Genomic DNA, 26910 nt, shown 5'->3' on the forward strand with positions numbered 1-26910 from the left:
TGTGTGTGTGTGTGTGTGTGTGTGTGTGTGTGATAATAAATTATCTCTTTTCACTTGATTTTCGTTGAGAAAACCTAACGATTAGATTTAATCAGAGAAAGGAATTACTGAAAATGATACGACAATTTTACATATCACTGATTATCTATTGTGTAAGATAAAGAGTTAAATAGCGCAAGTCGAGAGCCGCAGGCTTTACTGGCGCCATTGAATTGCCGTGCTGCGGTCCGATTTGTTATTTATCAGGAATCTTGTCGCCGAGAAGCGGCCACAACTGTCCGGGGTTGTTCCGTTTCAGGGTTGGCGACGTCCAAGTTCATTACGGCGGGCGGTGTAACCGCTTCGCATATGCTCCAGCATCGCCGGGAATCGGGGTCCCCAGGGGTCCTGCACACTGGTACTCGCCTCTTCGCCTAGCCACCCACTCACCCATCCCTTTTCCCTCCACTATCCCGCCAACGATCGCCGCAGCCAACACATTTCCCGGTACACGCGTTATGATATTGCTATATTATGCTAATTACGCAGTGGCCGCTCACGGTCAATGGTGCATACTAATGGCCATAGTCGCGCAACGAGGTGCCATTGCGATTGATCAAAGCTGCTCTGGTTATGCTAATTCAAGCTCAACCTGGCGAACGCAAAGCGCGGAGAGCGGAGCGAGGGTGGATGATGGAAGATGATGGAAACGCAGGAACGGATGATGACGAGGACAAAACAGTTCTGTGTTATCAACGGAATCATTATATTGTCATTTTGTCACTGCAACTAATTGTTACAACAAGTATTGATAATTTCGAGTTAAAAATATTCAAAGTAATTTTGTTCTGTAATTGTCAATGTTAATGTTAATTACTATAGATAAATTTTATTCTATAAAATCTAATTGCGTAGGGAACTAGATATGCAATATGATTGCTGCATCTAAAAATAATCTTGTTGAACCATTAATAAATTAATGTTTTGAGAATTCAAAAATAAAAAAAGTCCAAATTAAAGATTTATAAAATTCCATATGTATTTGAGATTTAGAGTGAATAACATTATGTTTTTGATTTCTGAAACGAATCATGGAGCATGTAAAGAGTATACCATATGTGCTTTTCAATCTAGCTAAATCATGTTGCGGGGAAAATATTACGCCGACCGTAAAGTTGTAAAAGCTGCTTTAGGAGATGTGCAGGATGATAAACAATCGCCATTTCCATCTGTCAAGAACAGAAAGAGAGAAAGAAAGAGGGATGTATATGTGTAGGTGCGGAAGAAAAGTACGAGAGAGGAGCAGAAAGTGGAAGTTGTCTAACAAGAGAAATCGGAGAAAAGGCAAGGTAAATGGAGAAACACATCAAGATGCACGGAAGGAGCTAATGTTTTGTGCGGCGTTATTCGAATGTTTAATTAATACGTGAAGTAACTTAATAACTAATAAGTCGCTTGACGAAAACGGCACCATCCCTTTGCCTTCGTGCTCGTTCAACGAACACAATGTCACCCGGTGATTAAAGACTAATTGAAAATGATGATGACAGCGAAGGAGCAGCATTCTACTCGAAACGACGCGAAGTTCCAAGCTTTGCAAGCACAGTGAGCAAAATTTTCAACTTAAATATGAGAGAGCATAGAGATAAAATAAATCGAATAAACAAATTTACAGAAAATAAGGAGTTTTGTCTCTTATTTTTTAAAAAATGAAATTTTTAAAGATTTTCTTTGCCAATATTTTTATAAACCGTAATATTTGTAAACTATAATTATATAAATAAATAATACATGCAATCTGAATTGTGTGGAATCTTCTTTTTTAGTTCAATTTTCGTACACATAACACCGTACTTTTCTCTGTGTTTTAAATAACTTATAGCGCATAATGTCTATATCTTCATTTAATCGACACGTTATAATATATTAAAAACATCGAATATCATTTCCTATCGTATAGAAATAATCGTGAATTTTTCATATGACAGTAAAATTTTATTTTCAACCCGCATGGATTAACGATTTTGTTCACAATTTTGCCTCGTGTGCGCTATCGCATTTTTCACGATTTCCAACTTCCTCCTATCGCGAGGAAAAGTGGGCGTGTAAGGCGAAAGAGACGGTTAATGCACACGAAATGGAAATTTTATGCGATCACATTCACGTATGCGATAAGTGTGTTCTTTATAGCAATAATTTCTATCGCCTGAATTTTTGGCTAAAACCGCAATTCTAACGTGTTCTGTAAGCTAAAGAAGAAGACATAAAAATAGAATCTTTGTATTTGTAAAATGTCTAAAAATGTTTTCATATTTATAACGTTTCATCGTTTTTTACAAATTAACTGTATATAAAACATTGAGAGTAATTCTATGTAAATAAAGACATACATACTGTAGAAGCATGATTAAAAGTAGAAAAATGAATGCTTGAAATTACTTGAAAGGACTTTACTTTAAGAACAATTTTGTTAGTCTATCAAAATAATTGCATAGAAATCTCAAGCATAATGAGCAATGCTGCAAAAAGTTTCAACATTGTATCAAATCAGTTTGAACGTCTTATATTTGACTTTCAAACTGGTTGCTACAATGTCAAAACTTTTTGCAATACATAATTATTTTCATTGTTCTCAACATAAAATTTGTAATTTAGATTCTTACATGCCCTTTATTATATTTTTTGTTAATTATTTTAATGATCTTATAAAATTTTCAGGTTTATATTCTTAGGCACTTCAGCAAAATCGTTATTTTCATGTGATGTATCAATGACAAAAGAGATACTAATTTATATCAGCTAATTTATAAAATCGGGCTAATTTATATCAGCAAACTTATAAAATCGGGAAGAACAGGACAAATTGGAACTATGAACCCAAGTTTGGGAGAGCGCAGCTGCGTTCCACATGAGGTATCCAATCGTTCCCGTACGACTTTTATAATGAGTCCTCAGGCTGTTGCATGAATAAGGCATTAGGAATAAATTCGCCGTAAAGACCAGTGGATTATATCGCTCTGGATATTGCGTTCGGGATATTTCAGCTGATCCACCGACCGCGTAATTTGAGCAGATTCACGAGACATGCCCGATCGATCGAGTACTGGTCTCTTATCATCGTTCAGGTGGCTTTCTCCACATACAACAAGCAGTCTGCTTATATACGTACGGTCAAGTGTAATCGCGTTTACGACGTCGGTCGGATTTTGTACGCGGAATCAGGTGGTAAATATTTGAAACGACCCGTCATTAGGCATTAGCCGAGCCCCGCTGGCAGACCACTCTTAAGCTTCCGGCCTCAAGGAGGAAATCCCGAGCTCGCAACGACCGGCATTCGTGCATCTAGCAGGACATGGACACGCGCGCACGAACACTAAGGTCTGCCACTTCAAGTCATTTCAAGGGTCACGGAAAATAAACGATGAATACAACAAAATCCGTTACGAGAATTGTCGCTAAAGCCATGGATCTCGGCATTAAGAGACCAGCGTCATCGTGATCAATGTCGATGCGACGAATTTCTACTAGAATGTTCAGTATATGGTCTTTTTATGGCTGCATATAATATTTAGATAACATAATAGTAGCTTCTAAAGGATAAGGGTCATCTAATTTATGAATTTGGGACTGTATAATTATAATTATAATACAGACTCAAATTAATAAATTAAACAACTCCTATCTTTTAAGTGCTATTATTGTGATACCTAATAATTAATTCTAAGTTAAATTGTCTGCATATATGTATAAATGCTTCTTAAAGCATTAAGTTTTAATTAAACATTACATTATCATACGATGTGAGCTTAGGATTATAATTTTTGTAATATTTATCCAACCATATTTATGCAGATTAATACCCATCTACTATCTAATTGGCAATATACATCTTTTATATTGTTTAAATGTTTTCTAAAGCTTGAAAAACTACTCTCATTTATTTCTTCGAAGAATTTAACTCGCGGATACATATTATCTTCAACGAATTTTATTATTTTTTTACAGCATATTGTATTTTAACTATAGATTATTCCAATATCTTACTAGTTTACAAAAATAAAATAGGATTTCTCTAAAATCCTCGAGAGAAACTCCGTGTGTCGTCGGCAATAGACGCGCATTAGATCTTACTGCGATCGGAAGTGACAATAACCAATTGTGCAGCGGCAAAGAAAGCAGCAGGTTCCAGGTCGACGAATCCCATGATGTTTCGCGCGAGGAAAGTTTGATTCGTTTTTCCGGAGCGGCTGCGGGCGCAAGAGGACATCTACGTCACCGACGTATTTTACGCAAAGTTTCCGGGCAACGGCAACAACTTCTATTATCTCGGAATTCCTCGTATCGAAAGTCGAGAAAAGAAGAATGAGGATCGCGCGGCACGGAGGAGGCTCGAGCTCTGGAATATACTGGGGGAAGACAGCGGTCGAGAGAGAGAAAGGCGAGGTCGAGGGTTAGACAGTTCTTGCACTGTCAATAACACTCCCCCGGGGCGTGATAGATTGGCCCACCCTCGCCATCCGGCCACCATTTATCTACTTTTTGTCCCACACACTTTCGTCTCGTGGCCACCGTTGCCATTGGCGGCGATACCGGGAGCGTTTACCGCCGCGGAAACTAGACGAGAAAGACTATCGATGAAACATCCCGTACTTCTTCTTCAAATGTCTCTCCGTCAAACGCTCGCTGGGGAATCGACAGTTTTGGCCCAGTTGAGCCAGAAAGAGATCTAATTAACGAATTCAAATTAATTAGCGCGACCATCCTGCATTATTTGGCTTCAATCCAGAATTAATTGATTGAAACTTTGCACTCTTCTAACTTAACTTCAATTTCTACGATCTATTGAACTCGCGTTTTCTCTTTAAAAACATTATTACACAATCGTAAAAATAATTACGTTTTATAACTTCATAATATCTTACATAAATTTTGTATAAACCATGCAAAGCATTATAAAATTTTATACCTTTAAAAGTTTATTCTTTTTCGTTTAACAATATAATATTTTGAAATATTAAAACTGAAAACTTGATGGAAAATTTAAGTCACATAGTAGAATTAATATTATAATTGCAACACATTAAAATACATATATTATAAATATGGAATACTTTCCTATTAATAATTAAATTTATTAACGTATTTTGCATTATGCAATAGTATTAATTCTTAACCTCTGAATTTTAATATTTTGAACATACAAAATTATATTTTAATGAAAGAACTTTTTTTTCTTCAAAATCTTTCTTGCAGAAGTTTGCGAAAAAATTGAAGCCTTCAACTAAGTTGGGCAGGAAAAAGATTTAATTATCCGATCTGAATTAATTAACACGGTCGTCTTACTGTTTCAATCGAGCCAAATTGAAGATGATTCAATACTAGCTTGATATTGTATTTAAAAGTGGAATCAATCGAGATAATTGCAGCAGTGTGACAAATGTGACACGTGATAATATCAAGTACCATATTTATCTACTTTCAGGGATATTTTCCTTTTCAAGTCTCGTCATGCACAGTTATCTATTTTATCCCACAAATCGATCAAATGACAATCAAATCGTACAACAAAAAACGTGCACTGAAATTAAGATTCGATAGTTCCGGAGATATTGAGATCAATTTCGCGGCATGGCCGCAGCAATCTGATCCCATTCGCGTGGACATTGTAAGGGGATAGCCGTGAGATAACTTCGCCGACTTCGATCCTCTTCCCGATAAGAAAAACGAAAGAGATCTCTGAAAAGCCTGAAATTCATTGGCGAATAGTTACAGGATACCCGACATTCCCAACGTCGGCGCGGTCGAATCGGGAAAGGGGGGATGGAGGTGGGAGAGGAAGAGGGACGCCGATTGAAAAAGTTTGCGGGCCCTGTCCTTTTCACGCGCTCTCTGTACCTCTCTCCCATGAGGCCGGAGAGTTCGCACAAGACAGATAGATATTCCTCGAAATATCGAAAGCCATAGACTGTAAAGCAGAGAATTTCGATAATTCAAAAGTAAGATGTTCATCTCGAGAAGAAATCGAATTAGAGCCACGCTCGTGGGGGTCCGTTTGACCTCCACAATTATATTTAATTAAAGAAGACTAACCGGTTTGTCTCGACGTATCGATTTCTTCACTCATGGCCCTCACCCTATTCAAAAATCTCCTCTATCTCCTTGCGCATGTCATCTCGATATCCTTGCGATATTTTAAGCTACTCAGATTATACTTCGCGTCGGATTAATAAAATTTAACGAGCTGAGCTCCGCGAAAACATCTCTCTCGCCCAATTACGTTATTTTCCTTAAAGTGCATCTTCATCTTTCACTTTTTGCCTGTCTCTCTTAAGCAGAGCTTTGTTTAATTACGATGAAAAATAATGCTCGTAACAAATAACGCTGATAAGTATGTTGAACGTATCGTTATCATCATTACTATTTAATAAGCATATAATAATTACTAAATTAAGCATATAATTCTCACTCTTTTAAACATTTAGCATCAGTTTGTTAAAATTATTTCAACATGATTGCATGTTATTGATCTTCTAAAAGTAAGCAAAATATGTAAAAAGATTAGGTTTATTTACTTAATCTAAAACTTCTCGCTCTGCATCAAAATGCAGTTTTTATACGCGAAAATATTGATTTCCAAGAGTTTGGAAATAAATGTGGCGAACGCGACATGCGCTCAAGCATGACAAAAGTAGCACACGTTCATGGATGATCAGGATCATTACTTTTCCAACGAAATAGTGCGAACCGACGAGGAGAGGCGGTAGAATTCATAGACGGTGGAAATGGTAGGTCGTCGGTGGAACGCCAAGTTGATAATTGGAAATTCATGAGATTCCCAAACTAAGTTGTTCTAATCTGTTTCATCCCTGCACGACCATCTGACCTCACTGCGTGGCCGCAAACTGTGAAAGATTAGGAAACGTCGCGCTTCCAACATCCTCCATTCCTGTACGTACTCGTATATATTCATTCGTCCTAAGAGAGAATTGCTTAGTAAAACCAAAGCTATCAGCAAAATTATAATATTGTATTATATCGTATATTATAATGTAATTGCAAAGTATTATCTCGTAATAAATGGAAAAGCAGTGACTAAATATGGATAATTTATTACAATTATTATTCTAAATCCTTAAATAAATTTGACAGTTTCATTTAACGTAAAAGACTAACCCAGATATCACAATTGTATATTTATACTATTATAAAAGTTGAAATATTTCATTACTACATAACGACTCTGTTTTAAAATGGAAATGTTATTGAATCATTTATATCCTTAGTTTTATAAACATATTATCAGTATAAAAAAAGTTCTAAAATACATGTGAATAGAAAGCAATAAAATGCAAAATCAAATATTTATTAGATAACCTAAATAAAAAATGTATTAGGTGTTAATTAATATTTACACGAAAAATATGCGATCGATGCGCAGTTTATATTTGTTGAATTTACAATAATATTCGATGTCTTGAAAATAAAATATATGTTAAAATACACTGAATGCATTAAAGTCGATATGACATAAATTCCATGTAAAACATTTTTAGTATTTTCAGAGAATATATAATAATCCTAAAATATAATATCGACGCAATTAAGCGCTCGTATCGAGCTAATTCGCTTTTGAGGTACAAACGAATGACGCAGCTCGAAGTTCAGTTCTTTCGTAAGGACCTTCGACCTCGTCGAACTTAAGAACTCGGAGCGGCAGTCAACGGTAATCTCGGGAGGATAATGGGTGGTCCGGGAGTGTATTGTGCGCGTCTTAGGCGATTCGCAAACGAGAACAATGGTCCGGGCGTAGGTTAATGACCAATCTTGAGAAGGCGGGCGAAATTTCGACGTTAGGTGCGAATCGAGCCGGCGACTTCGAGGAGAACTATTGGCTAACAAGAGCTCGTCTTAAAAGCACTCGAGACTTTCAAGATAAGAGTTGAGACTAAGATAAAGTTTTTATTGATATTATATCATTGAAAGAATTTTCTTTAAAATACTTCCATAGACATTGTTATACATTTTGAATTATACGTATATTGTGTTCTACATCATTTCGCTGTTTCTTTAATCAGTTTGGTATCTATAAGATAATTATTTTTGAGTTATTGCAGATCAGAAGGATCCAAAAAGTTTGAGTAAAAAATAAAATTTCTTTTATAGTTAATTTCAAGTAAGTTTTACTTGCGTTATAGAAGTTTAATTTGAAAGTTAATTTTTATAGTTTTAATTTTGATAGCGCACCTTGTTTTAATAATTTTCTTAACTTTTATTATCACGATTATTATTTTTGTATTTATCATTATGACATACAATATATCATTATGATCAATTTTCTATTGATATTTTTATTGATAATAATTTAGACACTTAATTTTCACAAACTGTAAAGTAACGCACCAAAATATCACGTGCAAAAATCTCTTTATCCGTACTGAGTAAGAAATTTGCGGTCTAAAATTTTCAAAGAATATTAAGAAGCTGAGGAATATTAAAAACGTTTTAAACTTTGAATACTTTCATCAGGCTACTACATAAGAAACGGCCTTAATCACCAAGCAGATGTGTGCCAAAATTAACTTCCGACTTAAATTAGATGATTAGACTTTCTTCGGGAAGATCCTACTCCACGAGTCGACCGAGTCGAAGACTTAATTAAGATCTTTAAAGGACTCGGGCGGAGGCCATCTCCCGATCAAGCGCGGTCGGATTGCGCGCGGTAATCGCAGCATCTAGAACGGTAGAACAGTGCGATCGGCTCTCGTAGAGGAGTACTCCTGGCCAAAAGAGATAGCAGCGGTGCAATTAAGCGTTTAATCTGAGAAGTTCTTGGCCAGATCGGGACCAAGAGACCACGTTCGGACGCAATTACAGCGAAGGTTATCGTCGCGGAGCTTCGACAGCGAGATTCGTGGGGCAGGAACTCTGAGGCCAGGAAAGAGGGCCTTCGTCCGGCCGGCAACTGGATCCTTGGGATTCCCCTTCCATTGTACGCGGAAACTTCGGAAATGAAACTGGACAGCGACTAAGGCTAAGGATTTAATCGAAGTACACCGGACACGGGACGACCTAATTTTCTGACGACCGTGAGAGATCCGTAACGCATTCAAGGAGCGGTTGGCGTTTCATGGAACCGCACCACTACCTCGTGCCCGATGTTCGGTAGCAGAAACGCTCAGGAAACTTTCGAAAGCACGGTTGCAATCGCCGGCTTTTACTAAGTTGCGGACCAGAGAAGAGCATTTTGGATTTGGTGCGAGGAGCTCGTTAAAGAGTCCCTAAGACTCGTTTTAAGCTGGCCGCGAAGAAACTTTTAATCTGCACGAATGTTTCAGCTATGAAAAAATCCCGTGAAGACTTCGTTTGCAACTTGATTACGAGATTAATTGAGATTGAATTAAAGTAACACCAGCATTCAAGTAAATTTCTATTCTAATTGTTGTTAATTGTTAAAATCTAGCGTTTATTTACTATTAGAGTAAAGCGGGGTAATTTGGATAGGTATAAAAGGTTAAGGTAGTATATTATATTAAGGTCGCATAGTATATTCAATCAAATATATGTACAAACTGTTGCAATAGTGGATGTTTTGTATGTTTTATATCTATAAACTCAATTTTTATAGAATTTAGAAATTTCCGTTAAACTATTCAAAAATCGCTTTGCCTTATATTAATCTTATTACCTATTGATTATATCATTTAATCATTCAACAAAGAAGACGTTATACAAAACAATCTTAATTCAATTTTATTTATTCTTTTTTTAGATGTACATAGCTTCCTTCGGTAAGCATAATCTATAATAGTACGTAACAAATGATAAAATAATTAAACTTGTCAACTGTCGATAATATCACAGTTTCTATTGTTCGTAAGAGGACGCATTCACCAATGGAATCTTGTGTACACTATTGAACTTAAGAACATGGTCAATAAGAAAGCCATTTTCTGCTTTCGCGTACCTCGAGGTATTATCAAGGGCGAATCGTGTAGATGTGCCCTTAGCTTCCGATTCTCCTTTGCTTTAGGACGATCGACGCGCGGGAGGGAGGTGTACGAGGAAGCGAAAAGGAACGAAACGAAAACGTCGCCCTCGACGACGCCCGCAATCGTCGTCTTATTGGTTCATCGGAATCACAGAGCGCTCGGCCTGACCCGACCCGGCCCGGCCCGGCCCGGGATCGCGTGTTGCAACGTCGATTCCGAAGGGATGGAAGCGGGCCTCGGTGCCAGTCGGTGTTCCTGGGACGGGTTTGGGGTCCCTCCCAGGCCATTGGTTATTCATGAAGCCCCGCTTCGAAATTGAGAGACACAACGAAGCGTTACCAGGGATAGTCGAGGTATCGATTGTCTGGCAGTTACTTCAACGAATACGCCCATTTATCCGTTTTCCCCCGATTTCGCCCGCGACCAAAGTGAGATCGAGAAACGTCACTGACGTCTGATCGTTTATACGCTTCTCAAACGTGGAGAGAGAAAACGGATACGACTGTGAAACGATAGTCGTGAAATAAGGGCTGCTCACAGAATACTGGTGAATACTTGTTAGTCGAAATCTATTTGTTTAAAAACAAAGAAAAAGATAAAAATAATAAAATAAGATACAGATGTAATATAATAAAATAATAAGCTAGGAAAAAGTAAAGTGTTGAGTTTGATGTAATTTCACATTTTTATTTCTCGAATGTAGGCAATAATTATGATATGCTACGAGTATTGCAATTTTTGACTAATTATAAGTGGAAAACAATCTGTCTAATCTATTTCTATGTTAAATGTTATTTTCCAACTCTATTAATATAAAAATCAGATTCTATTAAGAATATACGATAGATATACTCTTTAAAATAAAAATTTCCAATATATGTCATGAGAGTCAATGTGTGTGCTAATTCTCTTTTATATATGTAGTTTAAAGCGGAAATTCCAAAACTTCAAAATAAATAAATAAAAATGTAAATAACTGTTTTCTCTTTACATGACTCGTACAATCCTTCTATTAGAAGATTGCAGAACTAACGAATAATCTGATCGTGTATCGTTCTAAATGCGAAACATTCTAATGTGGAGGGAGTAATTTCCTGAATAATGCAAGTCTCTTCCATGTATATATTCTTAGCTTTGCCGTTCCAGGTACACGGAATGATAAAAAAGCCTACGGATCGCGTGGACTTTATGATAATAAAGAAATCAGGTTGAGGACGAGGAAGAAATTTTTGTAATAGATGCTATATGCATTTTTGAACAACAGTTTGACGCTTTGCGAGATTTTTAACTTGGATTACAATATTCGTCGCAATAAAAATAATTAGCGCGAACAACTGTGCTATTAGAAGTAATCTCATTGCCACCTGAACTTTGCTCTATATTAGCGGTTTATAAATAAGTTCACCGATTTCGCCAGTATAAGAACACTTACGTCAAGCAAAGCTAAAGGTCAAAAGTACTGGCGCAAAAGTACTGGCTGTTCGACGTCGATCAAAATTTTAATGTTTGTAAGTACCAATAAATCTTGGAACATAATAAAATATTTGTTGCAATGTGGACGCTTAAAATTAGATGCGTCAATAATTTTATTTGATTAATTTATCTGTTTTATATTGATTAACTGACAAACTATGAGATTGTATTATATTACAACATTTCTTATTTCACTTGACGATATTATGTATAGTTTCGACTATAATTCGAGCACAAATACAATTTAAAAACATATCGACTAAATAATGGATTTCCTTCATAACGAATTATGTGCAAGATTTATAAAAATAAGTTATTGCTACGAGCAATTCGATTAGATTATCGGTAATATCAATCCTTGTGGAACTTTGCAAAAGATATAAATATTCAAATGTAGATGTCCATTAGCTAAATAAAAAAGTAAAAAGATGCAAATAGCTTAAGTAAAACTAATCTTTTTCATTAGTTATCATTTAATAGTAATAATAAGGACAACGTGTATCCCAACTCGAAGCGATTTCTGCGTCAAATATGACGAATTTGAGACGTGTCATGCCGGTAAATTATTTTCCGGTGGATCCCTACTTTCGCAGGAATATCAATGTCACGGAATTACGACCGTCAGTGAGTCCAATGTAAGGCGCATTCGTGTCCCGCGAAGTGAGCGACTAAGTGATTGCCATCAGTGGCGGCTTTGCCACAGGAGCGCGTTCTTATTCTGCAATCCGGATGTGACATTTACTATCAATTTACGACGACGCGGGCTGTTAAGCACGACCCGCGACATACATACATACATACATACATACATATGTCCTTATGTACAAACACATGTGTGCCTCGTAAAAATTGCGATTGCAAGTATAACTCATCCCTTCGAAATACATCTACTTTGATTTTTCTTTTCAAAACACAGTTGTCTAATCACTGCTTTAATAAAATGAGCAATTATTGAAAAATATTACAAACCAAAATTTTTTTCTAATATAACAGAATATGTAAATGGATACTCAAAAGTGTAAAGTTTCTAAATTAATTATTATAAAATAAAGCAATACGTAGCAAGTGGCGTTTATATTCTTCTTCGTGCTATTAGCAAATGTAAAAAATATGTATTGTGTATTCTCCAAGTTTTATCAATTATATTTTTAATAATTAAAATATTTTATCAATATACCGTAAGTGTGTGTGTGTGTGTGTGTGTGTGTGTATATTATGTTAAATTTAGTATAATTTCGCTGGTGACGGTAATAATATAGAATTATGGAAGCGAAAATATGTCTGACTATAGGCTGTCTATAACTACTTAGGCCGTATAACAGTTGATTGATCTGCTTGTTAGCAATGATTTTTACACAATTTTTTTATCTTTTTACTCTTTTTTCCGCTTTCCCCCCCCTCTCTCTCTCTGTTAAGTTACAATTACGTTTAATCTATCACAGTTTATCAAACGTAACAAAAATTTATTTAATAAAATTTACCGAAATTAAAAAACATCAACTCGTAAAATAAGCTATTCGTATTTTATTATCTGTGATGACATTGTAAATATTGGTATTTTTGAAAATTGTAAACTAAAACATTTTGTTTACATACTACAAAATAATAGTTTCAGAATGTTCATCACAAAAACGTACATAGATTTGTTTTTAAATTTACTCGATATTGGATCAATGAAGTACAATTTTTGCGAATATATAAAAAATAGGTTGAATTGAAATTTTATCTCATCAACTTTCTTTACTTTAACTGTATCTATTCATATATTTCCGTAAATCTTTTTAATTAAAATAAATTTATTGATCCGTAATAATCCAGATTTGTAAAATTGATCTTACATTTGTAAAAAGTATGCATAAAATGTTTATATTATAAACGCTAAATGTTGTAATTCATTAATAATTCGCATTATTAATTGAAAATTAAATTTAATATAACAATTTGTGTAATATTAATATTGCATATTTTCGTAAATATGCAATTGAAAATCGTCCATATCGCACTCAAAAAATTAATCAGTGTAAAATCAGTGTCATCGATGTTATTTATATAAATATAACAAGTTATGATGTTGATGTTTAATATATTATACCATTATAAGTGAATGTGAGAATATTATAATATTATTTAAAAGAGTGAGTGAATGAGAGAGAGAGAGAGAGAGAGAGAGAGAGAGAGAGAGAGAGAGAAAGAGAGAGAATATGTGCTACATATCTCTCAATATTCAGATCCATTATCAGACGTAATTTTGATTACAATTTTAATTGCATAAAACGCTAAGCATGCATCCTGCAAGATCCACACAGAAGCGATATTTCGCGTGATACATATAACTCGATTACAGATCCTCGATTAGGTAAATTGTACGTAATTAAGTACGCGGCGAGTGAACGCGTCGTCAGAGTTTCAACGAATTGCTCAGCAAACCGACGCGACGTCGCGCGCGCCGCTGCAACACCCGGCTCTGTGTAAATGAGGACATTATTGCGATTAATAATTTTTCGGAATTAATTATCGCGCACCGGAGTTCGGGCGGCGCGCGCGTAACCGGCGGCGATGATTGATGGGAGCTCCATTATGAATCGCGCTGTGAAATTAATCGCTTCCTCCACCTCGTTCCCATCCCCCGTACACGCCAGCACCCGCGTCCGCCCGCTCCCTTGACCGCGCGACGGATTACGAATGGACCGATGATGAATACGCGATTTCCAGGTTCGCCCACGGGGCCTACCCATATCGCTGGCACGCACCTGCCTTCCGGTGCAGACGCAGTTTTTTCTGTACTCATTAAATATTCATTATAACTGCACCGCGTGCGGTTCGCCGCCGCAGTTTTTAGTCGAACGCCCTAATTCTCGCGCGTGGTATTATTCTCAAATTTCAATATGTACGCGTTTTGACGTATCGCACGTTAGAATTTCCCCTGGAGGATCGTATACGATATTCTTGAACTGGGCTACCCACATTTATTTAACTAAATCAGAACGGAAAATATCCTCTTGTTAGTATTTTAACTATTTGCTGCTTTATCATAATTCATATTAAACGTAGAAAGAGAAAATGTCGGAAAAATTTTTGTTGAAAATAAATTAGTTCCAAATTAACGAAGCCGTGACCTAAAGGCGTCGGAATCTCTAGAGCAATCTGTGTAGGTGGAGGTGGTAGAATGGCATTGCAACGCAAGGGGGTTGGTTGAATTCATCCAAAAGCGCCAGGAGATGCACAGGGCGGTTAGGCAATTTTACGCTCTCCCAGTTACAAAAACCATTTACGCTTAAATGCCCTCGCGTCCCACAATCTCTCCCCCCCCTCTCTTTCTCTCTCTCTCTCTCTCTCTCTCTGCACACATATATATATATATATATCTTTCTCGCTGCTGACCTCTCACCCCCTCAGCGAAAATTTCGCCTCGGTTAGACGTGACACGACGGACGGGCAACCTCCGGGGGGTTCCGGTATCCTGTAAACGTCCAGCCGAGGGGGTTGCATTGCCCACGAGTGTGTATCACAATCGAGAGGGGCGTCAATACCGAAACGAGATGTCAGTGATCCGTCGCGTTTCTTTGCACACGTCGGACTCGCAAAATTGGAAATGTCGACTGTACAATTTACAATCCGCTATGTGTCGCAGCGATTAACCCTCCAATAGACACGTAATTTTTGTTCGCATACTGAATGAATAGAACAGGCTGGATGACATGTATGGATTCTCCATAGAGTCGGCTAAAAAAGAGTTAATGGAATAGAACGCAATGGAATAGAACAAGTTGATCGAGGAAATTAATTTAATAATCTACGCAAAATAACTTTAATAATTTACTTTTACTTAGCAATTTTTTCTCATTCTATTAAAAATAATATAAAAATAAAATGATACGTACTAATTTTAAAAACTACGATCGTATATAAAGAAACTTATAATTGGGAAAAAAATTTCGATTTCACCAAGAAACACTCTCGCAATGGAGGCAAAATCCCAGAAAATTTGTCTCGTAACGCATTCGCAATTTTCTATTCACGCATGTTCAGAGATAAAGAACAGATGTTCGAGATGAAGAACAATTGCCCTTTTCAATATGCATCGTGCAATTGCAGCGCAGCTATAAAGTTTCCACTGCCATCTTCTACCTTCAAGCCCCTCGCGAATTTCCATCGCGAACGGAAAGCGGACAAATTTCGATCCCGATCGTTGTACATGGCGTATGTACGAGATTGCGAAAGACGCCATTTCGCGAGACAACTGCTGTACGCTCAAGCGCATTACGGATTGCGTCCTCGTTTTGGTACGTCCTACCTTTCTCTCCCTCATCCCCCCCCCTCTCTCTCTCTCTCTCTCTCTCGCATCCGCGCATTCACCGCATCCTCGTCTCGCGCTCTCGGGATAATCCGACCGATTACGTTATGCTTAAATATTTATCGGGCTGCATTAGGGAAACATGAGCCCTCTCTATGCATGGGAGCGCAGCACGTGGGATAGTCATCCCTTTCGTGCCCACCATTTCTCCCACGTTCGCCGCCCCCCGTCACTAGCTCTTCGACTCTCTACGCTTCTCGGTGCCTCTTTTAACCCTCTTCTCTCGGCCAGTCCTTCTCTTGCCCCCTCGGTCATTCCGTCGCAGATATCCATCCGCTCCTGTTTCTTGTCTTCTATCTCTCTCTCTATACACCCTTTACCACCTTACCACATTGCGACTTCGCCGACACGCGTGCATGTAGATCGGGGCACACCGCGAACCGAAAACTAAATTCTCGGCAACGAGCCCGCCGAGCATGGTCCCAATTACGCAGTGCTCGCGGGACGAAATTGAACGACCGCGGCGTTTTTCGGCTCCTGCGATGATCCTACAGTGGATATAGAAGGACAAAATGGGACAGGTAGAAAAAGGGAGAGGGGAAGAGAGAGATGTATCTATTATATATACAGACATTTATATATACAGACATGACTCCTCTGAGGATAAACATGATAAAGTTCAAGCAATGAATAGGTAACGTTATTACTCGTATCCGGCCGAACGTGTATAGAAACAAAAGAGACTCCTGAATGTTTATGCGTTATGAGTAGGATGTTAATTTTGGTACCATGAGAATTAAGTGCGTCTCTATGACAATGTAATTTTCCGAAATTTTAATGTATTTTTCCGAAATAATGAATCTTATAATAATAAAAACTATATTAATATAATAAAAATGATGTATGAAAAAGAAATTCTTTTTGTGGGCACCAAATAAAAGAAGTAATTTGTCTTATAATAAATGCGGATAAATTTCAGAATCAGAAAATCATGATGCATAATTTGCTGTATCAATTTCACATTGATACAAATTTTAAATCGATCAAAATCATGTCCGCGCATTATACAAATGTAGATGCAATTATCAGATGTGGCCGTAAACATCTTCACTATATGGTAGAACGTAACGTGAAGGTTATTTCTCGCGTCTGAAATGGTTTAAGGACGGGTAATATTTAACGGGTACGCTAAAGTCGAACCGGACGCAGATACGATCGCGTTATTCTAAGTGCGGTCGCGATAATTTTGTGTGTAGGCGAGAATAGAAGCGGCAGGTCGGTAGGAAAAGGGTCGTAGCGGATGGGAAGAAGGGTAAAGGGTGAGGGCCACTCCTGACTTATCGTCCCTCGTAAAGGAGCACGGAGAACGGCGCGGCACAAATTCGGGACACAAAGCGCCGCCATTTCTCCCGGGGCCTTTCTTGCTGCGTTCTCGATTTCGTGCGCAAGGAAGGAGAGAGGAAACGTTAACTACACTGAGGAGAGTTCTCTTGTAGGCGCGAAAGGGGTGGTTGCAAAGGGTAGATGGCAAGAAAGACAGAGGAAGATACGGGGAAGGGAGAAACAGAGAAAGAAAAAAGAAAATTGGGGAAACTGAAGTACATACAAAAAAATGGAGAAAAAAGAGTATCCTAATCGATTTCTATCGATTTCTATAGGTTCTAAATATGGACTTTCGTTTAGCAAGAAAAGTTCATCTTTTTTCATGACTTAAAAAAATCGATGTTAAATACATTGACAGTTAAATTTTTCATTAAATTAAAACTCTATTAAAATAAAAACTGATTTAAAAAATTTATTTTATTTTAAATTAAACGAAGAGAATATGTTATCATTATTCCCGTGCACATTCCAAATTTATTTGGTTAAAATCGTTTATGTTCGAGCGCGCTTACAGCTCACAAGCTATTGACGTCTCGACACCGAAACAACCACCATTCCGCCCAATTTCCCTTCTACTATCTGCGGTCGGGAGAAAGTGCGAAAGTTTTGAGACAACGTGTATACAACGAGAGCGAGAGAACGGGGAAAAATAGCGGCGGTGAGCAAAAGAGGAAGGGAGGGAAAGGACAGAAAGGCGCGCTTTGACCATAGGTATTCATGAGCGCAGCCTGCCTGGTGGATTAGCATGTGAAAGAACGCTTTGCCCCGTCGCTTTCCACCCTGTGCATTCCCTCTCTCTGCAGCTCCCCTGCTTCTCTTTGCACGAGAGCAGCCCTGCCGTCTCATATTTTTCGAGGGGGGCCACCGTGACCGGGACCCCGTATATTCGACTGCCGGGAAATGCTCGAGCCAGCACGTTAATCGAATACCCTCCGAATCAACGTAGAGAGAAAATGCGCCGCGGAAGGAAAAGGGAAAAGCTCGCGTACTTTGAAGCTTCCAATGTTCCTTTGCTTATCCATCAAGGGTATCGTTGATACCCGTTCGATATATCGAGTGAACAATTTCATTTTATAACTGACATAAAATGGTTTTTATATTTTAGTTATAGCTTTACATATAAATATATGTATAATAAAATACTTGATACAAATATTATATCATTGTATTATACAGTATAAGTGTAATTACTCTTTTCCTATGTATCCCTAATTGATATGAATAATTCTCTCATTTTATTAACTCTCTAAATTTATTAAAATTTATTAATCAGAATAAATAAATAAATACATTTTTTTTACGTCAGCTGCTTATTAAAAAGAACGTGGTAAAAACTGCAACGAAATGTCAATGATTGCATTCTCGAGAACGGTTTTTCGTGGAAATATGACTTTGTCCGTGGAAAGGCACTCGACGTTGACGACTAGAAGCTCCATCGGAGTTTTAATCATATTACTCGGTTACGACGAGCAAGCGTGTCACCAACGCTTTTGCTTCGATCTAATCGAATGAGAGGGGTCTTACGCCGGCATCAACCTAGCTGGTATTCGCACCCCGTTCCTTCTTCCTTCTTCCTCCTTCCCCCCACTCGCATTACCGGCCGGATGTATAAATGCGAGCAGTGATACGTCTATGTCTTCCGCCTTACAGGCCCTCAACGGTGCGCGAATGCGTGCGTGTGCGTGTGTGGAGGAAGGGGGTCCTTTGAGGATATTCATGAGGGGATTACCATGTGAAACGCCTAGCCGAAGCTCCTTCTCTTTTCGTCGCCTCGCGCCTGTCCTCCCGTCCCTCGCTTCCCTCTGATCCTTTCCTTGCACCATCGCCTTTTCTCTCGATTCTTCCTGGTCTTCGAAGAGTAACTCGTTCAGTTATCGGAATAACTCACGGCTTCTCGAGTCGTGAACCGAGTCTCGCGAACGAACGAACAAAAATGGCTGACTTTAGTAGCATGGCGGAATATGTCCATTTCACGTTTTTCAGAGGAGATATGAAACGGAGTCTTTTTATTACCTTTACGTCACAGAGAAGCAATTTAAATCGCTTATATAACCCACATTTTTCAGAATTCAGGAGAAAATTATGAATGCGTAAAAAGATCGAGTTTATAGGGAGAAGTTGGGAATTTCCCTTGGGCGGTAATGGCGACGGCATGCTAATAAAGACGAAAAAATATGATAAAATGAGAAAAGAACAAAAGTACGAAGGTGAATGAAGAATCTTTCGGGAATTTGAAAGACGGATTTCCAAAGAGTAGGGAGAATGATGGAGTAGTCTAGGCTGAAATAAATAACACTGAAGATTGACGGTAAATGAATTCAAATGCAGCGAGAAGATTTAATTCATGATAAATTTGCCAGTTGGGAATAAACAACGACGCATTTAATACCATAAAAATAAATTTATTTTGCAAAATCTGCGACCTATAAATATATGTGTCAGTCCTGTTAAAATGACGTACGTAGATCTCAATTAGAGATACAATTGTGACATTGTTCTTTTGACATATCCACATATAATGTTCTTTCATTTTAATGTTTTACAGTAACGTGAATTGATAAAACCGTTAAATAATAGAAACTATTAATATTATCGTTAAATAGAATCGTGATATTACATTTTCATTATTTTATATAAATTAATATAAATTTAATCATTTTTATAACTAATCTTTTTTTTCAATTAGCAAAATTTCTATTAACCGAGTTTTTTTGTGATTTCATAAACATAATTAAAAATAGATGCCATAAATAATTTGATCGACAGTTCATGCATAGAAAGACGTTATATAAAAGCGTAGATTACGTGAGCAGTATGATGAAAGAATGCGAAAGGAGAAGGAAGATTTAAAAGAGTATGGACTATATTTATGAAGGATTTATGTAGGATTATACATGGTGGAAGGGAGGGAACGGGAGATGATATTTTCTACTAAGACGTGTTTTAAAGGAACACCTATGGAACATGACTGGAAAATGAGAGGTTGGCAGGAAAGAAGTTGTTGATCTGAAAGAAAGGGCGATCAACGAGAAAATGAAAGCGTATGAGGCGGAAGAGGAAAGGGAAAGAAACATCCGCCGGGAACGAATGTAATTTCCGAATAAGCCCAGCGTTGCCGCCCGCGTTCAGTATTGGTATAAAATCAAAGCAGTATACCCAATATCCATTTTCGAAAAACGGGAACGATCACGGCCGATTGTGCGGATCTAGGGTATCATCTCGAAAATCATTCTTCTATCTCATTCGGTGTTATAAGATAGGAGACTTTAAGAAGACACTTAATCTCATTTCGTACATACGTTGATATAATATGTATATTCTTACACATTTTTACAAAATATGTAATACAAAGATTCACATTACAATAGTGTAAAATTGTAATGTAAATATGACTTTACGTATGTGTGTACGTTTTGATGAAAATTGAAAAATACCGATTCTCTATCTTTTTTCTACAAATGACATAATCCCCAATATAAATAATTTAAACAAGTAAAGAGAGCCATATTCGATCAAAGCGAGTCTTAATGCTTAATAATATTTTCGTGTGAATTTCAATTTGCTTAAATTGGAAGCGTAGTTGTGCTTTATAAATCGAAAATTATAAGATTCACAAAAAAATATTATTAAACACCGGTATTCATAATCGATTCTTATTTCAAGATCGTCTTAAGTAATGTTTTAAAACGCTAATGCGACCCTCTGATTGGTTCGTGACATCTCAAGACTATACTTAAGACAGTCTTGAATATAAGAATCTACTATGAATACCGGCCCAAAATCCTCTTTGATAGAATAAGTAAGAAGACCATATTCGGTCAAAGATCTTGATGCTTAATATAATATTTTTTTAAATAAATAGGTATTTATGTTAAAAAATATCAAACATTTCTCGGTCGATTTTCTTAATAAATAATTTAATTGCTACAGCAAATTGAGATTATAGTATAATAAAGTCATATGTTAAAGTCATATATTAAAGTATGTATATGTAATTCAAACAAATATAACACTTCTACAAAATATTTATTCAAAATTAATACATGTCGAAAACATTACTTATTGTTAGTAATAATTTCATTATGCGTTCCGTGAAAATAAAAAAGTTAAAAAAATTATTATACTATATATCACAGATTTTGTTTCTATCTCTCAAATGATAAACGTATTTATTATCAAAAAGATACAGCTGTTACTTTTTGATCGCGATACTAGCAAAGAGAATCTAAAAAGCTATTTGAAGTGGTCGGTCGATCCTACTGCCGCGTGTGACGAACGAGAGCCACGTTCCGCCTTATCAACATGCATTAGGCAGTTCTACCCGACTTACCCGACTTACCCAGTACTCGTCAGGTTCTTCCGCAAGCACCCTCGGATCACGCCTCACCCTGGCTCGTGCGAAATGTCACGGCACGACGCCCTTACGACGCTTTCCCTCGGAAAGCACGACAGATTCTTAAACGCGTCCCAATTTGTTGGCAACGAGATTCGCTCGCTAACGCTGCAAAAGCTACGCCGACACTTTGCATATTTAATATAGAATATACTAGATGCTCTCCGTGACTTTATATCGCAGCTTCGAGATTCTAAAGCAATTTGAAGATGAAAATATCATGGAAAGACAACGTTAATTCTCATACGTAAACTAGCAATCGTGTATATCGTTAACATAAACAAAATTAAAAATTAATCAACTCGCATTTCTTGAAAAAGAGCATAAATTATATTTTGTTTAGAAGAGTAATTCTCCCTTTGAAATATATCCATTATTAACGATCTCTAATGTTTAAACTGTGATACTGATTAAAGCAGCACGTCTAGTCATTTTAGGCTAAACACTTGTGCGGAATTACCGCCATCGAAATGGAAGCCGAGTTTTTGCGGACACTCTAGCTCTCATTAATATGTATTAGACAACTCGGCTGACTTACTCTTTCATTGTCCGCACGCTTTACCAATCGGCCGCCTCGAGAGTTCGATTTGCCTCTTATCACTTGAGCACCCTATATCCCCCTTCCACTACATTCTCTGTCTTCCTCTTTTTCTCTCTCCCTTTCTCTCTATCCCTCTTTCTTTCATTCTCTAACGCCGTCGTTGTGAAGCAGTCGACTTCTTCGCGCAATTTGCGTGAAGAAAAAGTTTGATTACTTTCCTAAGCGCGTAGAAAGAAAGTGGGCTAGTGTTACGAAGGGAAGAACTCGATAAAAGGTGAAAAAACGAAGGATAAGTACGAACTTCTAGTCCGCTTAAACCGCCATTCTTATCAAGAACAAGACATTCCATTTTCGTAATAGTCGCAATGTCGATAAATCGTAGAAGAAAATCGGAGTAAGAAATAAAGTTTATCTTTCAAATATTAAAATATAAATTTAAGTAGGTTACGCTTATATCATATGTGTTTATCATTACTAATTATTAAAATACCTATATAGAGTCGCCAGTCGTTACAACGAAACCAACGCTTGCCAATGCTACGACTGTCGGCCAACGTTCTGGCAACCAGTGCTGGATCAGTGGCAAATAACCGTCATTCTATGTACAGGGTATCATTTTCGAAGGTATTCAGTTATTGAAAAAACAAAAATCGCGCTGAAAAGAAGAAAGTCTGCAATTTTTAATGAGTATAAATAAAGTTTAACAAAATGTTTGTGTATTAATTAATTTTATTGATAAAAAATGTGTTAAAATCAAGTAAACGCTAAGATTAATATTTAAGACCGCATATAAGATCGAAAAACAGTTTTAGATTTAGTAGCAGCTATTTAAAAAGTTATTAGCAACATTAAAAACGATATGTTAGAAAAAGTTTTTATGAGTTTTCATAACAAAAATTGTGTTTTGTACAAATTCAGATGGTGCGCACTCCAAAAAAATTACTCCTTGGGATTATGAGCATATTTTTCATCAATAAAATTAATTAATACACAAACATTTTGTTAAATTTTATTTATACTCATTAAAAATTGCAGACTTTCCTCTTTTTAGTGCAATTTTTGTTTTTTCAATAACTGAATACCTTCGAAAATGACAGCTGATTAGTTTCAACACTTTCTCTTGGGACACCCTGTATATAGACAAGTTCAGTGGTACGATGAGAACCAATGCCTGGCCAATGCTACGACAGTCGACCATTAGCCAACATTCTGGCAGCCAGTGCTGGGCCAGCACTAGCAAATTACTGGCTTTCTATGTATACAGACAAGTTCGGTGTTAAGATGAGAACCATGAAAATCAACGCTTGGCCAATGCTACGGTTGTCGACTGTCGGCTAACGTTCTGCCAGCCAGTGGACCAGCAAATAACTGTGTCGAGCAGTACGTGACACTGCCACCAGAGAGACACAGCGAGTTAAATTTCTCGAATTCAAAAATCATTCAGGGATAGAATAAAAGGCGCAGCATTAAAAGAGATTCTCTAGTTGTGTTCCAATGAAATATTTTTTTTTAAATAATACCCAAGAGCTCCAAGACGAGAACATAATACTTTTTTGTAAATAAATTCTATCGTTTTATCTAAAAAAAATCTGTAAAACACATTTAGAATTTTTCAAATTATTTTCTCAGTATTTCTGAAGTGTCTTAATTCGTATAAAATATCTGAGAAATTTTTTTAAAAAGTTTTGCGTCAGTAGTGGTTACTGGGCCGGTACTAGGCCAGTGCTGGGCCAATATTGAGCCAATAATAGGGACCAGTGCTGGCCCAGTGCCGCCAGCCAATACTGGGCCTAAGTTATCATTCAGCATTTAGCCAGTATTGCGCCAATAGTATCGGCATTCAGTACCTGAACTATGGCAACTAGTACTGGCCCAGTACTGGGCCGATTGTAAAACTCTATATGGGATACATTCAGAATAAAATCTGTTTTCAGTACCTAACTTCACCTACTCATTATTTAATCGCCATTAGAGAAAATAATAATTCAATGCTGCTCACGGAGCATTGTTTTAAGCACTCTGCATAAAGATCTACTTATGTTGTAATTGCGTTTTGTCGCTTTAACACAACGACGCTCAGAGTAAAAAGATCCCACTTCTCTTTCCTCTAACGAATTCCTTTTCCGATCGCTTTCCCGCCCTCGCTCTTCGTCGTCACTGTCGTGCCGCGTTTTATAAGACCCGTGCTCGATCGCAGCCTCTCTGTCTTACTCCAACTTTATCCCGCTCGTTCCTCCTCGCTAATCCCGCGCGTTTATCTAGCACTTCTGAAAAACCGGACGGATTAAACTATCGAAGGTTTTCTCCGAGACTAGTTTTCCGTTCTCGGCGTATCAAATCTCCTTTCGTGGTCTCATCTTCTCTTTTTATAAATTTCTAACTTACCTTTGTGCTATGACAGTCTTTCCTTTATTTAATTAGCTTCTACGCTATGTTTATTTTCAGATATGGAAATAATAGCTTTTGTAATATCTTATCTATAACTAAGATATTGGATCAGTACTGTCGCCCGACATAATCCTTTCCCAATTTTAGTACGGACATGATACCGATAATCTATCGACAATATGCTGGCTCAGTACTAGCGCTTGACATATTCCTTTTACTAATTACAATACAGACCCGATACTACAAATATACTGGCGGCATACAGTTTCGATATTGACCCCCAACACACTGGCTTTGGCAACTTCAGTACAGACGCGATATCGAAAATCTACTGGTAGTGTACTGGATCAGTATTACTATTCAATACTGATTCATATATTGAGCCAGTACCGTATCATTAGTTTTATGGTACTGGTCCAGTATTGAAATATGAAACTCATTTTTCAGTACAGATTCGGTACCTCGCCAGGATTCAATACTGTTTTTTTGTATAAATTCCCACTTGGGTACAAACATTATACTTTATTTTATTTTCTGTGACATCTGTTTTTAATTGTCTTCATCTATCTTTCTTAATCGTTTTTGCCGTTATACGGAATAGTTTAATATAGATACACATATATATTTAAAATTAAAATCTTATTGAAAATTACAAAAAAACAACAATCATAGAAAAAGTGGTTATGGATTTATTGCATTTACGTGTACACGTATTCGCGAATGACAACGGGAATAAAAGATGGCACATAAGGTCAATCCTTTTGAATGGTTCGAACAATTTTCACTTCGCTCGGGTTATGCTCGGAGCAGCTCTACTTCTACACCTTTTCTCTCACATACTACATACTGACAAGTGTAACAGAGTGCAATTGAGAGAGAAAAGAGAGAGAATGTGAAGGTAGCAAGGGAAGGAAAGAATTTATCGACTCTCGAGAAATTGTCCTGATTTCCCTCTCCTACGAGATTACCCCAACTGCACACCTTTTCAACGATTGACAAGATCAACTTTTTTCTTTTCTTACCCCTGGTTCTTCCGTCCACTGTCCTTACATTCGCCCCCTCTTCTCGAGCGCTCTCAATGCGCTCGTCCCTTCCTCGTTGCCTCAAAATTGGACGACACGAGAAAATTCACTATTCCCCTCGTGCGTTTCCATTCTCTTTCACGGTCACCTCATTCACCGTTCACAATCCTCTTGCCTCTCTATCCTCCGGTTTTGCTCTTAGCAACAGACCGAAAAAGGCTCACCGTCCGAAATTCGGAACATAGAGTCGGCGATATTGTTTCACATTGTGCGATTTCGCGTTCCTCCTTGGGGTGTAACTTATGAAAAGTGTCGCAATCCTCTCCCGCGCGCGTAAAACGTTTATTAAGTCTCTGCGAAATGAACTCGAGAGACGCTCACGGATCTTACGATGTACGTGCGTATGCACTGGGTATTCTGAAAGAATTCTGGAGACTCTGAATTCCGTGAGGACGTGATCCCGCTGAGAGCGTGGATGAAAACGTGTTACATAAAGCAATAATACCGCAAAGTTAGAACAGCTAATTTAATTTTGCTGCTCGGAAGTGAACCAAGGAAATGTCACGAGTTCAGAGTGTGTCCCACGGTGTGCAAACTGCGCAGTGACATTGACTGATCTAGTTTCAAGGTATTAATATACTTTTAAGAAACCTGTCCTCCCATGGTAACAATCTCTTTCTTTAGGCTCTCGGATGTCATAGAAAATATTTAATAAATTAAAATTATTTCATATATCTGCATGGAAATAAATGCTAGATATTGCCTTTTTTGTATTTAATCCGGAAATAGTCGCCAATTGTTACAAAATATTGTTTCATATGAATGTTTAACATATAATTTCCTTCCTTTTTATAATAAATATTTTTTAACGACCTTTAAATATGCAATTCCATCGAAATCCTAAGTAAATAAGCATCACATATAAATATAATCCGACCTGACTTTTTGATGAAAAAGAAGCAATTCTTCACAAAAAGATCGGTTTAATAGAAATCTTTTTTGCTTAGAATAATGGTTTAAACCGATTTTTCGCGTAAAAAATCGATTTAAACGGCCCTTTTTGATTAGAAGATTAATCTTTTTAAAAAATCGAAACATTCCTATTTTATTTAATAATTTATGCGAGGGGTAAACCGCTGAGGGAATTATTTGAGGCATTACTTAAGAATCAGTAGGAATTACCGAGCACAGTAGGCATTACTAGATATTATTATGTCTTACTAACCATTAATTAACATTGTTATCGTATTTTTAAGTTAAAACTGTTGAATATTAATTATTCTATTATAAAACTATATTATATATACTATATATTTATTATACGTTAGCAATCAAATATTTGTACAGATTTGGAGCATTACTGGGGAATTACTTTATCTCACTCGAGTCGAATATCTAGGTGGGGTATTTAAGGTTAGGAAATCTGTTACATTCACACAACACAGGGC

At 37.2% G+C, this 26910-nt stretch overlaps 1 protein-coding gene across 2 annotated transcripts in view; it reads right to left on the reverse strand.

Annotated features, from left to right (window-relative positions):
* Rbp6 (RNA-binding protein 6) overlaps nt 1-26910 on the reverse strand; it is a 701590-nt gene that overhangs the window by 336420 nt on the left and 338260 nt on the right. The window lies entirely within an intron of this gene.

Source organism: Mycetomoellerius zeteki, unplaced genomic scaffold, assembly GCF_001594055.1.
Source record: "Mycetomoellerius zeteki isolate Tzet28-1 unplaced genomic scaffold, Tzet1.0 scaffold135, whole genome shotgun sequence".
In the NCBI taxonomy this organism is placed as follows: Eukaryota; Metazoa; Arthropoda; class Insecta; order Hymenoptera; family Formicidae; genus Mycetomoellerius; species Mycetomoellerius zeteki.